This window comes from Arachis hypogaea, chromosome 2, assembly GCF_003086295.3.
Source record: "Arachis hypogaea cultivar Tifrunner chromosome 2, arahy.Tifrunner.gnm2.J5K5, whole genome shotgun sequence".
NCBI classification, from domain to species: domain Eukaryota; kingdom Viridiplantae; phylum Streptophyta; class Magnoliopsida; order Fabales; family Fabaceae; genus Arachis; species Arachis hypogaea.
The window spans coordinates 39,842,646-39,858,893 of NC_092037.1; positions in this window are offsets into that span (position 1 = coordinate 39,842,646).

Here is a 16,248-nt window from a genome sequence, read left to right on the forward strand (position 1 = left end):
CAACCTTCGGTAGTGTATGCACACCCTCCAAGAGTTTTGCACCCTTGTTGCTATAAGTTCTCCGCTCTCATTCTTGATTGTGGTCACCCCAGATTTCTTTGGCACCACTTGGACCGGGCTTACCCATTCACTATCCGAAATGGGATAGATGATGTCCGCTTCTAGTAGCCGGGTGACCTCTTTTTTCACCACCTCTAGAATAGTGGGATTGAGTCACCTTTGAGGTTGTCGAACGGGTCTAGCTCCTTCTTCAAGGAATATTCGGTGCTCGCATACTTGGGGGCTTATTCCCACTAGATCCGCCAAGCTCCACCCTATGGCCCTTTTGTTCTTCCTCAAGATGCATAGCAACATTTCTTCTTGTTGAAGGTTTAGTTCCTTTGCAATGATTACGGGGAACTTGTGGGCTTCATCAAGATATGAGTACTTTACGTGGAGTGGTAGTGGCTTTAATTCTACCTTTTGCTCTTGGCTTGAAGTTTGAATTTTCGGATGGTCCAGGTGGGGTAATGTGTTTGCTTCGCTTGGATCTTCATTTGTGTCTTCAATCATATACTTCCCATCCAACTTTGCAAGATGCACTTTGGCGACAATGTTGTCAATCGGGTCACACCAGAATAGAGAATGATTCTCCGGTGGATGCTTCATTACTTCTTCTAGGCTAAAACTCACGACTCTCCCATCTATTTCAAACGAGTAGGTTCCCGAGTAGGCATCTAACTTGAATCTAGAGGTCCTCAAAAATGGTCTCCCAAGTAGAATAGATGATGCCCTCTCGGACTCGCTTGATGGAATCTTAAGAACATAGAAATCAATCGAAAACACCAACCCTTTTATATTTACCAATACATCTTCCGCAACACCCGGCACGGTTATTATGCTTTTGTCTGCTAAAACAAATCTTGTCATTGACCTCTTCAATGGTGGTAGCCTCAATACCCGGTAGACGGAGAGCGGCATAATGCTAACACACGCACCGAGGTCACACATACAATCTAGAAATTGCACTCCATTTACAGTGCAAGTGACCATGCATGGGCCCGAATCATCACACTTCTCGGGGAATGCTCCCATTAGAGCGGAAATAGAACTCCCCAATGGAATAGTCTCTAACTCAAGAATTCTATCCTTGTTCATGCATAAATCTTTAAGGAATTTTGCATATTTAGGTACTTGATGGATAGCATCAAAGAGGGGGATGGTTACCTCAACTTTCTTGAACATTTCTATCATTTTGGGGTCAAGTTCCATGCACTTCCTAGCTTTCTTTGCAAGTGTTGGAAATGGGATTGGTTGTGCAATTTCTTCTTCCACGGTTTCCTTATTCTTGGGGACCTCACTTGTTGGTTGAGTTTCTTCATCCTCAACTATGACTTGTGGTTCCTCCTCTTCTTCTATTTCTTCTATCTCTATTCTTTCCTCCTCTTGAGTGATTATGATCAGACTTGGGTCCTTTGCCTTCTTCTCTTTTAATTGAGTCCCGAATCTCAAGGTAATGGTATTAATGCCGCCCTTGGGATTGGGTTGAGTTTGAGAGGGAATGACACTAGGATTTGGGGCATGAGGAGTAGAATTAGATGGTGGGTCCATGCGTGCAAGAAGAGCTTGTAGTGTAGATATAAGACTGGTAAGGCCGGAAGCAAGTGTGGTTTGGAGCTCTTTTTGGCTTTGGAGGATAGTCCGGAGTGTATCATCTTGATTGGGAGAAGTGGAAGGGTATGTGATTTGAGGGGCTTGTGATTGGTTAGGTGGTGGTCGTTGATGTGGTGGTTGATAGGTTTGGTAATTTCTTCCTTGATTTTGTTGGGTGTATGATTAGTTTTGGGGGTATGGAGGTCAGTTTTGTGAGTTGTTGTTGTTCTATCTTTGGTTACCTCCATTGTTGTTGTTGTCCCTACTTCCTTGTTGGTGGTTGTCCCTCTAATTTTGATTATAATTGCCACCCCCTTGATTGTAGATTCCTCTTTGTTGGGGATACCCTTGATTGAAATTACTGCCTTGTTGGTAGTACCCTTGATTCGGGCGGTCATAGAAGTTGTGGGTAGCCGCCAAGGTGTTATCTTCTTGAAGACTTGGGCACTCATCCGTGTAGTGGAAATAGCAAGAACAAATGCCACACACTTTTTGGGGGACCAATTGTTGACTATATTGTTGAGGGGATGGTGGAGGTTGTTGTTGGTAGGGTTGTTGTTGACCCAATTGGAGTTGCTTTAGGATGTTTGTCATTTCGCCCAAAGATTTGGCTAGAGCAGTGGTCTCGCTACTAGAGGATACTTCATTCATGGTTTTTTGCCATGCTTCCTCCGCCGTCTTGTATTTAGACAAAGAACCATTGCTAGAGGAATCCAAGAGAGTCCTATCTTGTTCTCGCATCCCTTGGCATATGTAACCGAGCAACACTTGACTGTCAATCATGTGGTTAGGGCATGCGTCAAGAAGTTTACGAAACCGTTCCCAATACTCACATAGGGGTTCCGTTTCGCCTTGCACAATGCATGAGATCTCCTTCCTTAGCTTGTCCATCCTTTCCGGGGGCAAGAATTTTTCTAAGAACCCTCTTCTAAGCAAGTCCCAATCGGAAATACCCTCACTAGGTAGAGTGTAGAACCATTCTTTAGCCTTATCTTCAAGAGAGAAGGGAAAAGCAAACAACCATATAGCAACTTCATCGGATCCTACCCGTCTAGTTGTTGAGCATATTCTATGAAAATCTTTGAGGTGTCGAATAGGGTCTTGTGCGGGAAGTCCATGGAACCTAGGTAGGAGGTGAATCAAAGCGGTCTTGAGTTCAAAATTTGTGTTCAAGTTGGGATGAAGCACATGAACGGGTTGAAGAACATAATCCGGCGCACCCCCTTCCTTGAGGGTAACTCTCCTCGGAGCGGCCATGGTGTTGGTGCCTAGATCAAAAGAAGAATTATTAGTAGTATTAATGGAGGGATAGTTAGTGCCTTCTTCGAATGATGGTTTGAAATTCACTTCGGGTAGGGTTGGTGAATTGGTAGGAACCTTTTCACCTTCCCCAAAGGTTAACCGCCTCTGAGCTTGTCTAATGTGAAGCAAAGTTCGTTCAATTTCTAGATCAAATCGGACTAAGCTCGGATTCAGTTGTAAATGCGTCATGCAATGAAGGGGGAGTAAAGCTCATGGTAATAAGTGGGATTAGTCAATCAACAAAGAATCAAGAGAAAATGCAACTATGTACATATACACATATTTACACTAAGCAATAACATGGCACACATAAGCAATTCCCCGGCAACGGCGCCATTTTGATGAACGAAATTTTGTATGTCGATATAGAATTTAATAGTGAATACAATCGTGAGTATAGTCTAATCGACACTCAAATCTCGCATTAAACAATTCTACAATCTATAATCAATAGTATTAATCTCCCGAGTCGTCCTCCCTTGGAATTGCTAGAGAATGCATGTTATTGATTAGGAAGCTTTTGTTGTGATTTTTTGAAGGTCGATGTACTAATTCAAGCTAGCAAAAGTAGATGACAAACAATCAATATTAAAGGACTTGGCCTAGGGTTAGCATTAGAAATTCTATCACTATAGTTTCCTTCAATAATGATAACAATTAAGTCTTGCTCCACTTAGTTGACTGGTGGACGAAATTGTGATTCAATTGTTATTCCATTTTGCAAAATTCATTGCTTTTCATTCCCTGGTAATGGCGCCAAAAAACATGATGCCAATACCATAGTTCACAACTTCGTTCAACTTAACCAGCAAGTGTACTGGGTCATCCAAGTAATACCTTACATGAGTAAGGGTCGATCCCACAGAGATTGTTGGTATGAAGCAAGCTATGGTTACCTTGTATATCTCAGTTAAGCAGATTAAATAGTTTTGGGTTTCGAAAATTAATAATAAAAAGAAAATAAAAGGGATAGAAATACTTATGTAAATTAATAGTGGGAATTTCAGATAAGTGTATAGAGATGCTGTGCTCCTCTTGAATCTCTACTTTCCTATTGCAGTCATCCAATCCTTCCTACTCCTTTCCATGGCAAGCTGTATGTAGGGCATCACCGTTGTCAATGGCTACATCCCATCCTCTCAGTGAAAACGTTCCTATGCTCTGTCACAGCACGGCTAATCATCTGTCGGTTCTCAATCAGGTTGGAATAAAATCCCTTGATTCTTTTGCGCTTGTCATCACGCCCAGCCTTCAGGAGTTTGAAGCTCGTCACAGTCATTCAATCCCAGAATCCTACTCGGAATACCACAGACAAGGTTTAGACTTTTCGGATCCTCATGAATGCCGCCATCTATCTAGCTTATACCACGAAGATTCTGTTGGGGAATCTAAGAGATATGCGTCCGGCCTAAGGTAGAACGGAAGTGGTTGTCAGTCACGCGCGTTCATAGGTGAGAATGATGATGAGTGTCACGGATCATCACATTCATCAAAGTTAAGTGTAACGTATATCTTGGAATAAGAATAGAAGAGAATTGAATAGAAAGTAATAATAATTGTATTGAAACTTGAGGTACAGCAGAGCTCCACACCCTTAATCTATGGTGTGTAGAAACTCCACCGTTGAAAATACATAAGTAAAAAGTTCAGGCATGGCCGAATGGCCAGCCCCCTTGAGTGATCAAGAGACCGAATAATCAAAGGCTAAACAGTCAAGAGATTAAACTGTCAAAAGATGTCTAATACAATAGATAAATGTTCTATTTATAATAAACTAGCTCCTTGGGTTTACATGAGTAAGTAATTGATGCATAAATCCACTTCCGGGGCCCACTTGGTGTATGTTTGGGCTGAGCTTGATCTATCCACGAGCTGAGGCTTCTCTTGGAGTTGAACTCCAAGTTATGACATGTTTTGGGCGTTCAACTCCGGATCATGACGTTTTTCTGGTGTTTAACTCCAGATAGCAGCATGTACTTGGCGTTCAACGCCAGGTTACGTCGTCAATTTCCGAATAAAGTATGGACTATTATATATTGCTGGAAAGCTCTGGATGTCTACTTTCCAACGCCGTTAAGAGCGCGCCATTTGGAGTTCTGTAGCTCCAGAAAATCCATTTCGAGTGCAGGGAGGTCAGATTCTAACAGCATCAGCAGTCCTTTTGTCAGCCTTTTTCAGAGTTTTGATCAAGTCCCTCAATTTCAGCCAGAAATTACCTGAAATCACAGAAAAACACACAAACTCATAGTAAAGTCCAGAAATGTGAATTTAACATAAAAACTAATGAAAACATCCCTAAAAGTAGCTTGAACTTACTAAAAACTACCTAAAAACAATGCCAAAAAGCGTATAAATTATCCACTCATCATTGACCTCTGAGTGTAGAGGAGAGTCAAGTGAGAGTGACTAGCTTGAGTCACAAGTCCTAGCTTCACCCTAAGGGAATCTAGCTTTAGTGCATTCAAAGCCAATTATCAATCCTTAATTCTCAATCAACAATGGACATCCACTATTCAAATTTTCCTAACGGTCCAAACCCTAAGCCAAGTGAGAAACTTTTACTCCAAAACTAGTGTTGGCATTTTATCAAACATTTGGTGAGCATTCATAAGAGGCATTAAGAAATTAGAATGAAGACTTGAAATGAAGAGATCTAAATCACACAATTATCTACAATTGAACAATTATAAGTAATGAATATGAAAGTACCTCAGTTCACTAGTTCCAAATCCAAGTAACAAAGGCAAAGCTAAATCCAAAGTTAGAGGATCAAAGAACCCTAATTGAGAATATGAGAAGAATAGATCTACTAATTGCATCAAAATAAAAGTGCATTACAATGGATCTCACCAAGAAAAATCAAAGGAGAATTGTAGTGGAAAGTGTGGAGAATAAAATCCTAGAGAGAGGTTGGAGGTTCTCTCTCTACCCAAAATGTAACCAACTCTAAGAAAATATCTAAGAACATGTAAAATGAGTCAAAAGTCCCTTAACCCTTCAATCTTTGGCCTTCTTAAGCTTTTCCTGCCAAAGCTCTTCCCCAAAATATGGTCTCTAACTGCCTCCACGCTCTGGTCACGTACTCTCTTAAAAAATCATGTGTGACCATCGGTGCGTACGCGCACAGCACGCGCACGCACCCCTGGGGTAATTGCAATCTGCGCACAGGTGTAATCTGCGCGGACGCATCCATGATGGTCATGACTTAGCTGCTACACGCGCCGGCTTGTAGCTTGGCTCCTGGCTTTGGCTTTGGTGGCGCAAACTTGCACGGACGCGCCATGTGCGCGCACGCGTTGATGTTGAAGTTTCCAAAGCTCAATTTCCCATGCTCCTTTCCTTTATACATGCTTCCATTCTCTCCTCCAAGTCATCCTTGCCCTATAAACTCCGAAACCACTTAACATACGGGTCACGACATCGAATGGCACTAGAGGAGGATTAGAAATATATCTAATTTAGTGCAAAAAAAGCATGTTTTCATCCATGAGGCAAAAATTAGGAAAGGAACACAAAGTCATGTATTTTCATATGAAAAGTGTGTAGAATCATTGATAAAACCTTCGAAATCAATACCGGATAAACCCTAAAAATGGGGTTTATCAGGTATATAATAAGCTTAGTCAAATAATGAAATTTTCTAAGAAATCTATCTATAGAGCACCCCAATTGATTTAAGTAAAAATATTTTTTTTAGAACTTGCATGAACTATATACATATTGTGGATCATTTTTTTGAGCTAAGAAAACAAGCATATGAGTTTTGAGCCTAATTGTGTGGTTACATCATATAACCACTATTTTCATTCTTGTGTGTATTATTCTCTTTCTATGATTGTAATCTTTGATTTGTTTGATTCTATATGTCCATTATTTTGTGTATGAATGTACTTATATGATTGAGGCCATTGTTTCAAATAGCTCACTTACCCAAATAACCTACCTTTTATCTTCTATTGTTAGCCAACTTTGAGCCTATGCTAAACCTCTCTTGTTCTTAATTTTAGCACATTACAAGCCTTAAAGCGAAAAAAATAAATGTCCCTTGTTTGGATCTTTGATTAGCTTAGGCTAGTGAGAGTGTTTATCATTTAAGTGTGGGAAATTTGGGAACATTGGTTGGGATAAAAGGATGTTTTTATATTTTTGTCAAAATTTTGGGAATTGGGTACATACTCATGTATTAATTAAATGTTAAACCATATGCAGTGATACTTTTGTATATACTTTATTGCAAAAAGAAAAAATACAAAATAAAGAAAAATATATATCAAAAGAAAAATAAAAAGAAAAAAATAGAAAAAAAAGCAATAAAAAGGGGACAAAATGCCCCAAAGTGAAGTTCAATAATAATCAATGCATATGTGTGGTGATCAAAAGAGAATGCATGAGGGTGTGAAAAAGTGAGAATTATGGGTAGTTAGGTTTGTTTAGAATTGTGTAGGTTGTTATATAGGTTAGGTGTGAAGCTTAGGTTAATCAAATATTCAAATTTCAAGCTCACCTAACCAAATACAATCCTATCTTGACCCTAGCCCCATTACAACCTATGGGAAAGTCCTCATGATATTTGTATGCATGCATGAAATAATTGTTGATTTTTAGACAAAAAACAAATCTTAGAAAGCATGATTAGAGGAGAATTGAGTTAATCAACCCTATACACTTGAGTGACTAGAGCGGATACACATCCGGTGAGGGTTCAATTGCTCAATTACGTGTTTTCAATAACTCAAATCAATTATGGCTTTAATTTGGTTGTTAATACCTTTAGCCCTCATGTTTATATATGTTTTCTTGAAAACTGATTTATTTTGACCAAGTAATTGCATTTATTTAGATAGGTTGCATGTAGGTAGGTTGCATCTAGATAGCTTGCATTGAATAAATGTTGATACCCTTTGTTTCTTTCTTGAGTTTAGCTTGAGGACATGCTTAGTTTAAGTGTGGGAAGGTTTGATAAACCCTAATTTTGTGGTTTATTAATTTAGGAGATTTTATCAACTTATCTCACATTTAATCAATGAAATAGCATGGTTTTTTAATTCTCCCTAAATTTGTGAATAAGTATAAAAACATACTTTTTAGGCCTTAAAATAACTAAATTTAATTCACCTTAATTTCATTTGATGCCTTGATATGTTTGTTGAGTAATTTCAGATTCATAAGTCAAGTACTAGATGGAAGAAGTGAAGAGAAAAGCATGCAAAGTGGAGAATTCATGAAGAAATGATCATTTGGAGTATTCAAAGCGACGTGCAAGCATGACAGACGCGCACGTGTGAAGAGGTGCATCGTCCAGGAGACGTGTACGTGTGACATGAGATGTACACGTGAGAAGAAAACGCCATTAAAGTGAATTCACTGGGGGCGATTTCTGGGCTTCGCAAGCCCAAATCCAACTCATTCCTGAGGCTATTTTATGCAGAATTGAAGATTAGATAAGGGAGGAGCAATTAGTTTAGCTTAGGACCATGCTTTAGTTAGTTTCTAGAGAGAGAAGCTCCCTCTTCTCTCTAAAATTAGGTTAGGATTAGGTTAATTTCTCTTAGATCTAAGTTTAATTTCTTCTTTCCATCTTGTTTTCTTTACATTTCCTTGCTCTATTGTCTTGATTTTCCTATTTCTTCTTGTTAATTTCTCATTTTGGTTACTTTTTATGATTAATGAACTCTTCTTAATTTCCATTCTCTTTAATGCAATTTTGAGGTATTTCATGTTTAATGTGCTTTCCTTAGTTGTTAATGTTAATTTCTATCATTGGGTAGTTGTAGAATTTACTATGTCTTGCAATTCACTATGCTTTTCTTTTATGCCCACAAAGTGTTTGACAAAATGCTTTGTTGGGTGTTAGAGTAGCGTTTTGAGCATTCTTGGCTTGAAAAGAGAAATTAGGTGATCTTGAGAAATTAATACCCACTTTAGATTGGTGATTTAGAGTTATTAGTTAATATTCTTTCCATTGACTCTAATCTCTTGCTAATTCAATTAGTAAGATGATTAGGACTTTTGGATTGAGATTAACTAGTCTTATTTGACCTTCTCTCATGTGAAGATAACATTGTACTTTCTTCCAATGTTGGAGATGACTAAAAAGGATAAATTCTTGTTAATCTTTGTATGACTAGGATAGAAAGTTTATATTCTCAATCCCTGCCATGAATGTCTCTTTTTTTGCTTGCTTTATTTAGTTGTTTGTTCTATTTTCTTGTCATTTAATTTCTTGTACTTTTACCAACCCACCTCTTGGATACCATAACCAATAATGTGCACACCTCACCACAATTCCTTTGAGAGATGACCCGAGGTCGGTTACTTTTATTGGGTTGGACTTGTGACAACCAAAAATTAAACTATGATTTGAGCATTACTTGTCGTTTGGGAACTATACTATCAACGGAAATATTTTGTGTGAAAATTCCTAACCGACGATAATACGCTCTTTCAATTTTCGCGGTTTGTTGAGCTTAAGTTAACGCTTTTTACATGAAATTTTTTGAAGAAGAAATTTTATTGATGAAAAATCCCTTTACATAGGTTTGTTACTAAGGGTTTTGTCTACCACCTAGCCTTAGTTATGGTGCCTTGTTAAAACCTCCTTCAGAAAAAAAAACCTTTTTAGAAAAAAAATCTTAAGGTTGGGAAAAAGAGTACACCAGGGAACAAGGTACTACCTAACTATAATATTTCTTTAGGTTACTGATGCATGCGCATCATGTATGTTTTCCTATGCTTTTTAATATCAAAAATTAGTTCATAATGCTTAATTATTGAGCATTGTTGTGCTTAAGTCATATATTGCTTTGATCTCCTTGAATCGCTTAATTTGGTAGAAAAGGGTAGAAAAAGAAGCAAAAAGCACAAAACAAGCTCAAAAGAAGAAAAGATGAGCTTTTGGACACGCTTTGAAGTTTGGATACGCTTTGGAATCTTAGGCCACGCTTTTAAAAACGTGGCCCATGACCCTTGAGCTAACAAGGATGTTGGTAACACCAACTTGGGCCACCAACACCAAGCACAAAGACAACAATGGCGTTGGCAACGCCAACCTTGGCCACCAATGCCACCTTGACCTTTTCATACTCCAACAAGGATAACTTGAGCTACAAAGCTCCAAATGAAGTGATTCTAGTGACATTGAAAAGTAGGAATCTATAGCTTTCTAAGCATGTATGCCACTACATGGTGGACACTACATCGGAGGGAGAAAACTTACCCCAAAAGTGCAAAGATGAACATAGTATCAACCTGTAGTAAGGCCAACTGACCTCTGCACCTTCTATGGAGTATAACTTGAGATGTAGAGCTTTAAATGATGAGATTCTAAAAGAATTAGAAAGTATACATCTAGAGCTTTTCAACTATATAGAATAGTATGGGGTGTACTGGTGCACGAAATTGCAATCACACTTTTGCAATCCCGCACAACTAACCAGCAAGTGTACTGGGTCGTCCAAGTAATACCTTGCGTGAGCAAGGGTCGATCCCACAGAGATTGTCGGCTTGAAGCAAGCTATGGTTATCTTGTAAATCTTAGTCAGGATATCAGAAATTATCAGGATTGATTGTGAAAAGCAAAAGAACATGAAATGGTTACTTGTTTTGCAGTAATGGAGAATAGGTTGAGGTTTGGAGATGCTCCATCTTCTGAATCTCTGCTTTCCTACTGTCTTCTTCTTCAAACACGCAAGTCTCCTTCCATGGCAAGCTGTATGTAGGCTTTCACCGTTGTCAATGGCTACCTCCCATCCTCTCATTGGAACGATTCCTAATGCCCTGTCACGGCACGGCATTCCATCTGTCGGTTCTCAATCAGGCCGGAATAGAATCCAGTGATTCTTTTGCGTCTGTCACTAACGCCCCGCCTTCAGGAGATTGAAGCACGTCATAGTCATTCAATCATTGAATCCTACTCAGAATACCACAGACAAGGTTTAGACCTTCCGGATTCTCTTGAATGCCGCCATCAGTCTAGCTTATACCACGAAGATTCCGGTTAAAGAACCCAAGAGATAACTACTTAATCTAAGGTAGAACGGAGGTGGTTGTCAGTCACACGTTCATAGTTGAGAATGATGATGATTGTCACGGATCATCACATTCATCCGGATTAAGAACAAGTATTATCTTAGAATGGAAGCAAGCATGATTGAATGAGAAACAGTAGTAATTGCATTAATCCATCAAGACACAGCAGAGCTCCTCACCCCCAACCATGGGGTTTAGAGACTCATGCTGTGGAAGAAAACATGTAAAAATGTCATAAGGTCTTCAAAAGGTTGCATAGCGTACTGATACAATGTCAAAAGATCCTATAAATAGTAAGCTAGTGTCCTAAGGTTTACAGAAATGAGTAAATGACAGAAAAATCCACTTCCGGGCCCACTTGGTGTGTGCTTGGGCTGAGCAATGAAGGAATTTCGTGTAGAGACCTTTTCTGGAGTTAAACGCCAGTTCTCATGCCAGTTTGGGCGTTTAACTCCAAATTTTATGCCAGTTCCGGCGTTTAACGCTGGAATTTCTGTAGGTGACTTTGAGCGCCGGTTTGAGCCATCAAATCTTGGGCAAAGTATGGACTATTATATATTGCTGGAAAGCCCAGGATGTCTACTTTCCAATGCCGTTGAGAGCGCGCCAATTGGGCTTCTGTAGCTCCAGAAAATCCGCTTCGAGTGCAGGGAGGTCAGAATCCAACAGCATCTGCAGTCCTTTTTGGTCTCGGAATCAGATTTTTGCTCAGGACCCTCAATTTCAGCCAGAAAATACCTGAAATCACAGAAAAACACACAAACTCATAGTAAAGTCCAGAAAAGTGAATTTTAACTAAAATCTAATAAAAATATACTAAAAACTAACTAAATCATACTAAAAACATACTAAAAACAATGCCAAAAAGCATACAAATTATCCGCTCATCACAACACCAAACTTAAATTGTTGCTTGTCCCCAAGCAACTGAAAATCAAAATAGGATAAAAAGAAGAGAATATACTATAGACTCCAAAATATCAAGGAAACATAGCTCCAATTAGATGAGCGGGACTAGTAGCTTTTTGACTCCGAACAGTTTTGGCATCTCACTCTATCCCTTGAAGTTCAGAATGATTGGCATCTATAAGAACTCAGAACTCAGATAGTGTTATTGATTCTCTTAGTAAAGTATGATGATTCTTGAACATAGCTAGTGTATGAGTCTTGGCTGTGGCCCAAAGTACTCTGTCTTCCAGTATTACCACCGGATACATGCATGCCACAGACACATAATTGGGTGAACCTTTTTCAGATTGTGACTCAGCTTTGCTAAAGTCCCCAATTAGAGGTGTCCAGGGTTCTTAAGCACACTCTTGTTGCCTTGGATCACAACTTTATTTCTTTCTTTTTCTTTTTTTCTTTTTTTCTTCTCTTTTCTTTTTTTTCGAAAATTTTTTTTTTGTATCCACTGCTTTTTCTTGCTTCAAGAATCAATCTAATTATTTTTAGATCCTCAATAACAGTTCTCTTTTTCCTCCTTCTTTCAAGAGCCAACAATTTTAACATTCTCAAAACAACAAATTCAAGAGACATATGCACTGTTCAAGCATTCATTCAGAAAACAAAAAGTATTGTCACCACATCAAGCTAATTCAACTAGTTTCAATGATAAATTTTGAAATCCTGTATTTCTTGTTCTTTTGTGATTAAAGCATTTTTCATTTAAGAGAGGTGATGGATTAATAGGACATTCATATCCTTAAGGCATAAAATTTCAATTTTATTAATTATGAATTAAAATAAGACTCAAAAATAGATATAAAATGAAACTTAAAAAAAACGAAAAATAAAAACAAAACAAAGGAAAAAGAAAACGCAAACATAGGCTCCTAATGATAGAGGTTTTCACAGAGTTAGGACTCAACAACCTTGATTTTGAGAAGTAGATGCTCCCTCAGCTTGAGAGGAGAACTTTTGGCGTTTCAATTCTTGGATTTCACGCCCCTGCTTCTCTTGCTCCTTCAGCAATTTGCAGAGCATGCAGTTCTGATTCTGCTGTTCTTCCTTCAGTTGCTCCATAGTCTCTTGCAGCTTGTTAATGGATGCTTCTAGGCTGGACCAGTAGTCAATTCTTGGGAATTCAGGGAGGAATTCCTGCGCCCTCCTCTTGATGGAGTTGTCTTGCACTTGTCCTTCCATTGACTTCTTGGTGATTGGGTGTTCAATGGGTATGAACTCATCTACTCCCATCTTCACCCCAGCCTCTTTACAGAGCAAGGAAATCAAGCTTGGGTAGGCCAATTTGGCTTCAGTGGAATTCTTATTTGCAATTGTGTAGATCTCACAAGCAATCACATGATGAACCTCCACTTCTTTTCCAAGCATGATGCAATGAATCATCACTGCTCTCTTGATGGTGACCTCAGAACGGTTGCTAGTGGGCAATATGGAACGCCCAATAAAGTCTAGCCAACCTCTTGCAATTGGTTTGAGGTCTCCCCTCTTGAGTTGGTTTGGGACACCCTTTGAATTGGTAATCCACTTAGTCCCAGGGAGGCATATGTCCTCTAGAACTTGATCCAACCCTTTATCTACTCTCACCATCCTCCTATTGAAGGAGTCAGGATCATCTTGTAGTTGAGGTAGTTTGAAGATTTCTCTTATTTTGTCCAGATGAAAGTACATAACTTTCCCTCTGACCATGGTTCTGTAGGTATGGTAAGCAGTTCCAGTCATTCTCTGCTTATCTGTCAGCCACAGATTAGAGTAGAATTCCTGAACCATGTTCCTTCCAACCTTTATTTCAGGATTGGTCAGAACTTCCCATCCTCTGTTTCGAATTTGCTCTTGGATCTCCGGATATTCATCTTCTTTCAGATCAAATTTAACTTCCGGGATCACTGACCTCAGACCCATTATTTTGTGATAATGGTCTTCATGTTCTTTAGTTAAGAACTTCTCTTGATTCCAAAGATTCTTTGGATTAGTCTCTTTCTTTCCTCTTGAGTTGGTTTGTTTTCCCTTGGGAGCCATGATCTTGATGAATCTTGGCTTAGTGATCACGGAAAAGCACACCAAACTTAGAGGTTTTGCTTGTCCTCAAGCAAAAAGAAAAGGAAGAAGAGAATAGAGAGAGAGAGGAAGAGGAAATTCGAATGGTGTGAGGAAGGAGGGGTGAGGAACGTTCATTTATAGAGTGGGGGGAGGAGAATTTCGAAAACAAAAGAGAGATTTGAAAGGAAATTTGAAAAGATATGAAAAGAAAATTGAGAAAAGGGTGAGTTTTTGAAGAAGATTTGAGATTATTTTGAAATAGATTTGAAGAATGGTTTTGATTTGTGAAGATTTGAAAGTGAATGATGAAAGGTTGAAGTGCATTTATGTAGAAGAGTATGGGTAAAAAGAGGAAAGTTTGAAAAAAATTGAGTTGAAAACAAAAGTGTGGTCCCCCCACCTTTCTGGCGTTAAACGCCCAGAATGGCACCCATTCTGGCGTTTAACGCCCACTTGGCACCCCTTTTGGGCGTTTAACGCCCAGCCAGGTACCCTGGCTGGCGTTAAACGCCAGAAAGCCTTCCTCACTGGGCGTTTTTCTGAACGCCCAGTGATGCTGCACACCTGGCGTTAAACGCCCAGAATGGTGCCCATTCTGGCGTTTAACGCCCAAAATGGCACCATTCCTGGCGTTAAACGCCCAGAATGGTACCCATTCTGGCGTTTAACGCCCAAAATGCTCCTTACTGGCGTTTTTTCGCCAGTAAGCTCATTTTCTCTGCTTTTTGAGCTGAATCCTTCTGTAACTCTGTGAATTCCTTCATTTTTGATTTTTGCCTCTGTAAGAACAAATCATACAACCTACTAATGACTGGGTTGCCTCCCAGCAAGCGCTTCTTTACTGTCTTTAGCTGGACCTTCACTGAGAATCACTCAAGTCTCAGTTCTGAGCATTCCTGCTCAAGATTTCCTTCAAGATAATGCTTGATTCTCTGTCCATTAACAATGAACTTCTTATCAGAATCAATATCCTGAAGCTCAACATATCCATATGGTGACACTCCTGTAATCACATACGGACCCCTCCAACAGGATTTGAGTTTTCCTGGAAACAGTTTGAGCCTAGAGTTGAAGAGCAGAACTTTTTGTCCTGGCTCAAAGACTCTGGTTGACAATTTCTTGTCATGCCATTTCTTTGCCTTTTCCTTATAAATTTTTGCATTTTCAAAGGCATTGAGTCTGAACTCCTCTAGCTCATTTAGCTGGAGCAGTCTTTTTTCACCAGCTAACTGTGCATCCATGTTTAGGAATCTGGTTGCCCAGTAGGCTTTATGTTCCAGTTCCACAGGCAAATGACAGGCCTTCCCATACACCAGTTGGTATGGGGAGGTTCCTATAGGAGTCTTGAATGCTGTTCTGTATGCCCACAGAGCATCATCCAAGCTCTTTGCCCAATCCTTTCTTCGGGCCATCACAGTCCGTTCCAGGATTCTCTTTAGCTCTCTGTTAGAGACCTCAGCTTGTCCATTTGTCTGTGGATGATACGGAGTTGCCACTTTGTGGCTAATTCCATACCTAACCATAGCAAGGTGTAGCTGTTTATTGCAGAAATGAGTGCCCCCATCACTGATTAGCACTCTGGAAACGCCAAATCTGCTGAAAATGTTTTTCTGGAGGAATTTCAGTACGGTCTTAGTATCATTGGTGGGTGTAGCAATCGCTTCTACCCACTTAGATACATAGTCCACTGCCACCAGAATGTAAGTGTTTGAGTATGATGGTGGGAATGGCCCCATGAAGTCAATTCCCCATACGTCAAACAACTCTATCTCTAATATCCCTTGTTGAGGCATGGCATATCCATGAGGCAGGTTACCAGCTCTTTGGCAACTGTCACAGTTACGCACAAACTCTCGGGAATCTTTATAGAGAGTAGGCCAGTAGAAGCCACATTGGAGGACTTTAGTGGCTGTTCGCTCACTTCCAAAATGTCCTCCATACTGTGATCCGTGGCAGTGCCATAGGATCCTCTGTGCTTCTTCTCTGGGTACACACCTGCGGATCACTCCGTCAGCACATCTCTTAAAGAGATATGGTTCATCCCAGAGGTAGTACTTGGCATCTGAAATTAATTTCTTTCTCTGCATGTAACTGTACTCTTTGGGTATGAACCTCACAGCTTTATAATTTGCAATATCTGCAAACCATGGAGCTTCCTGAATGGCAAATAGTTGCTCATCGGGGAAAGTCTCTGAGATCTCAGTAGAAGGGAGGGACGCCCCAGCTACTGGTTCTATTCGGGACAGATGATCTGCTACTTGGTTCTCTGTCCCTTTTCTGTCTCTTATT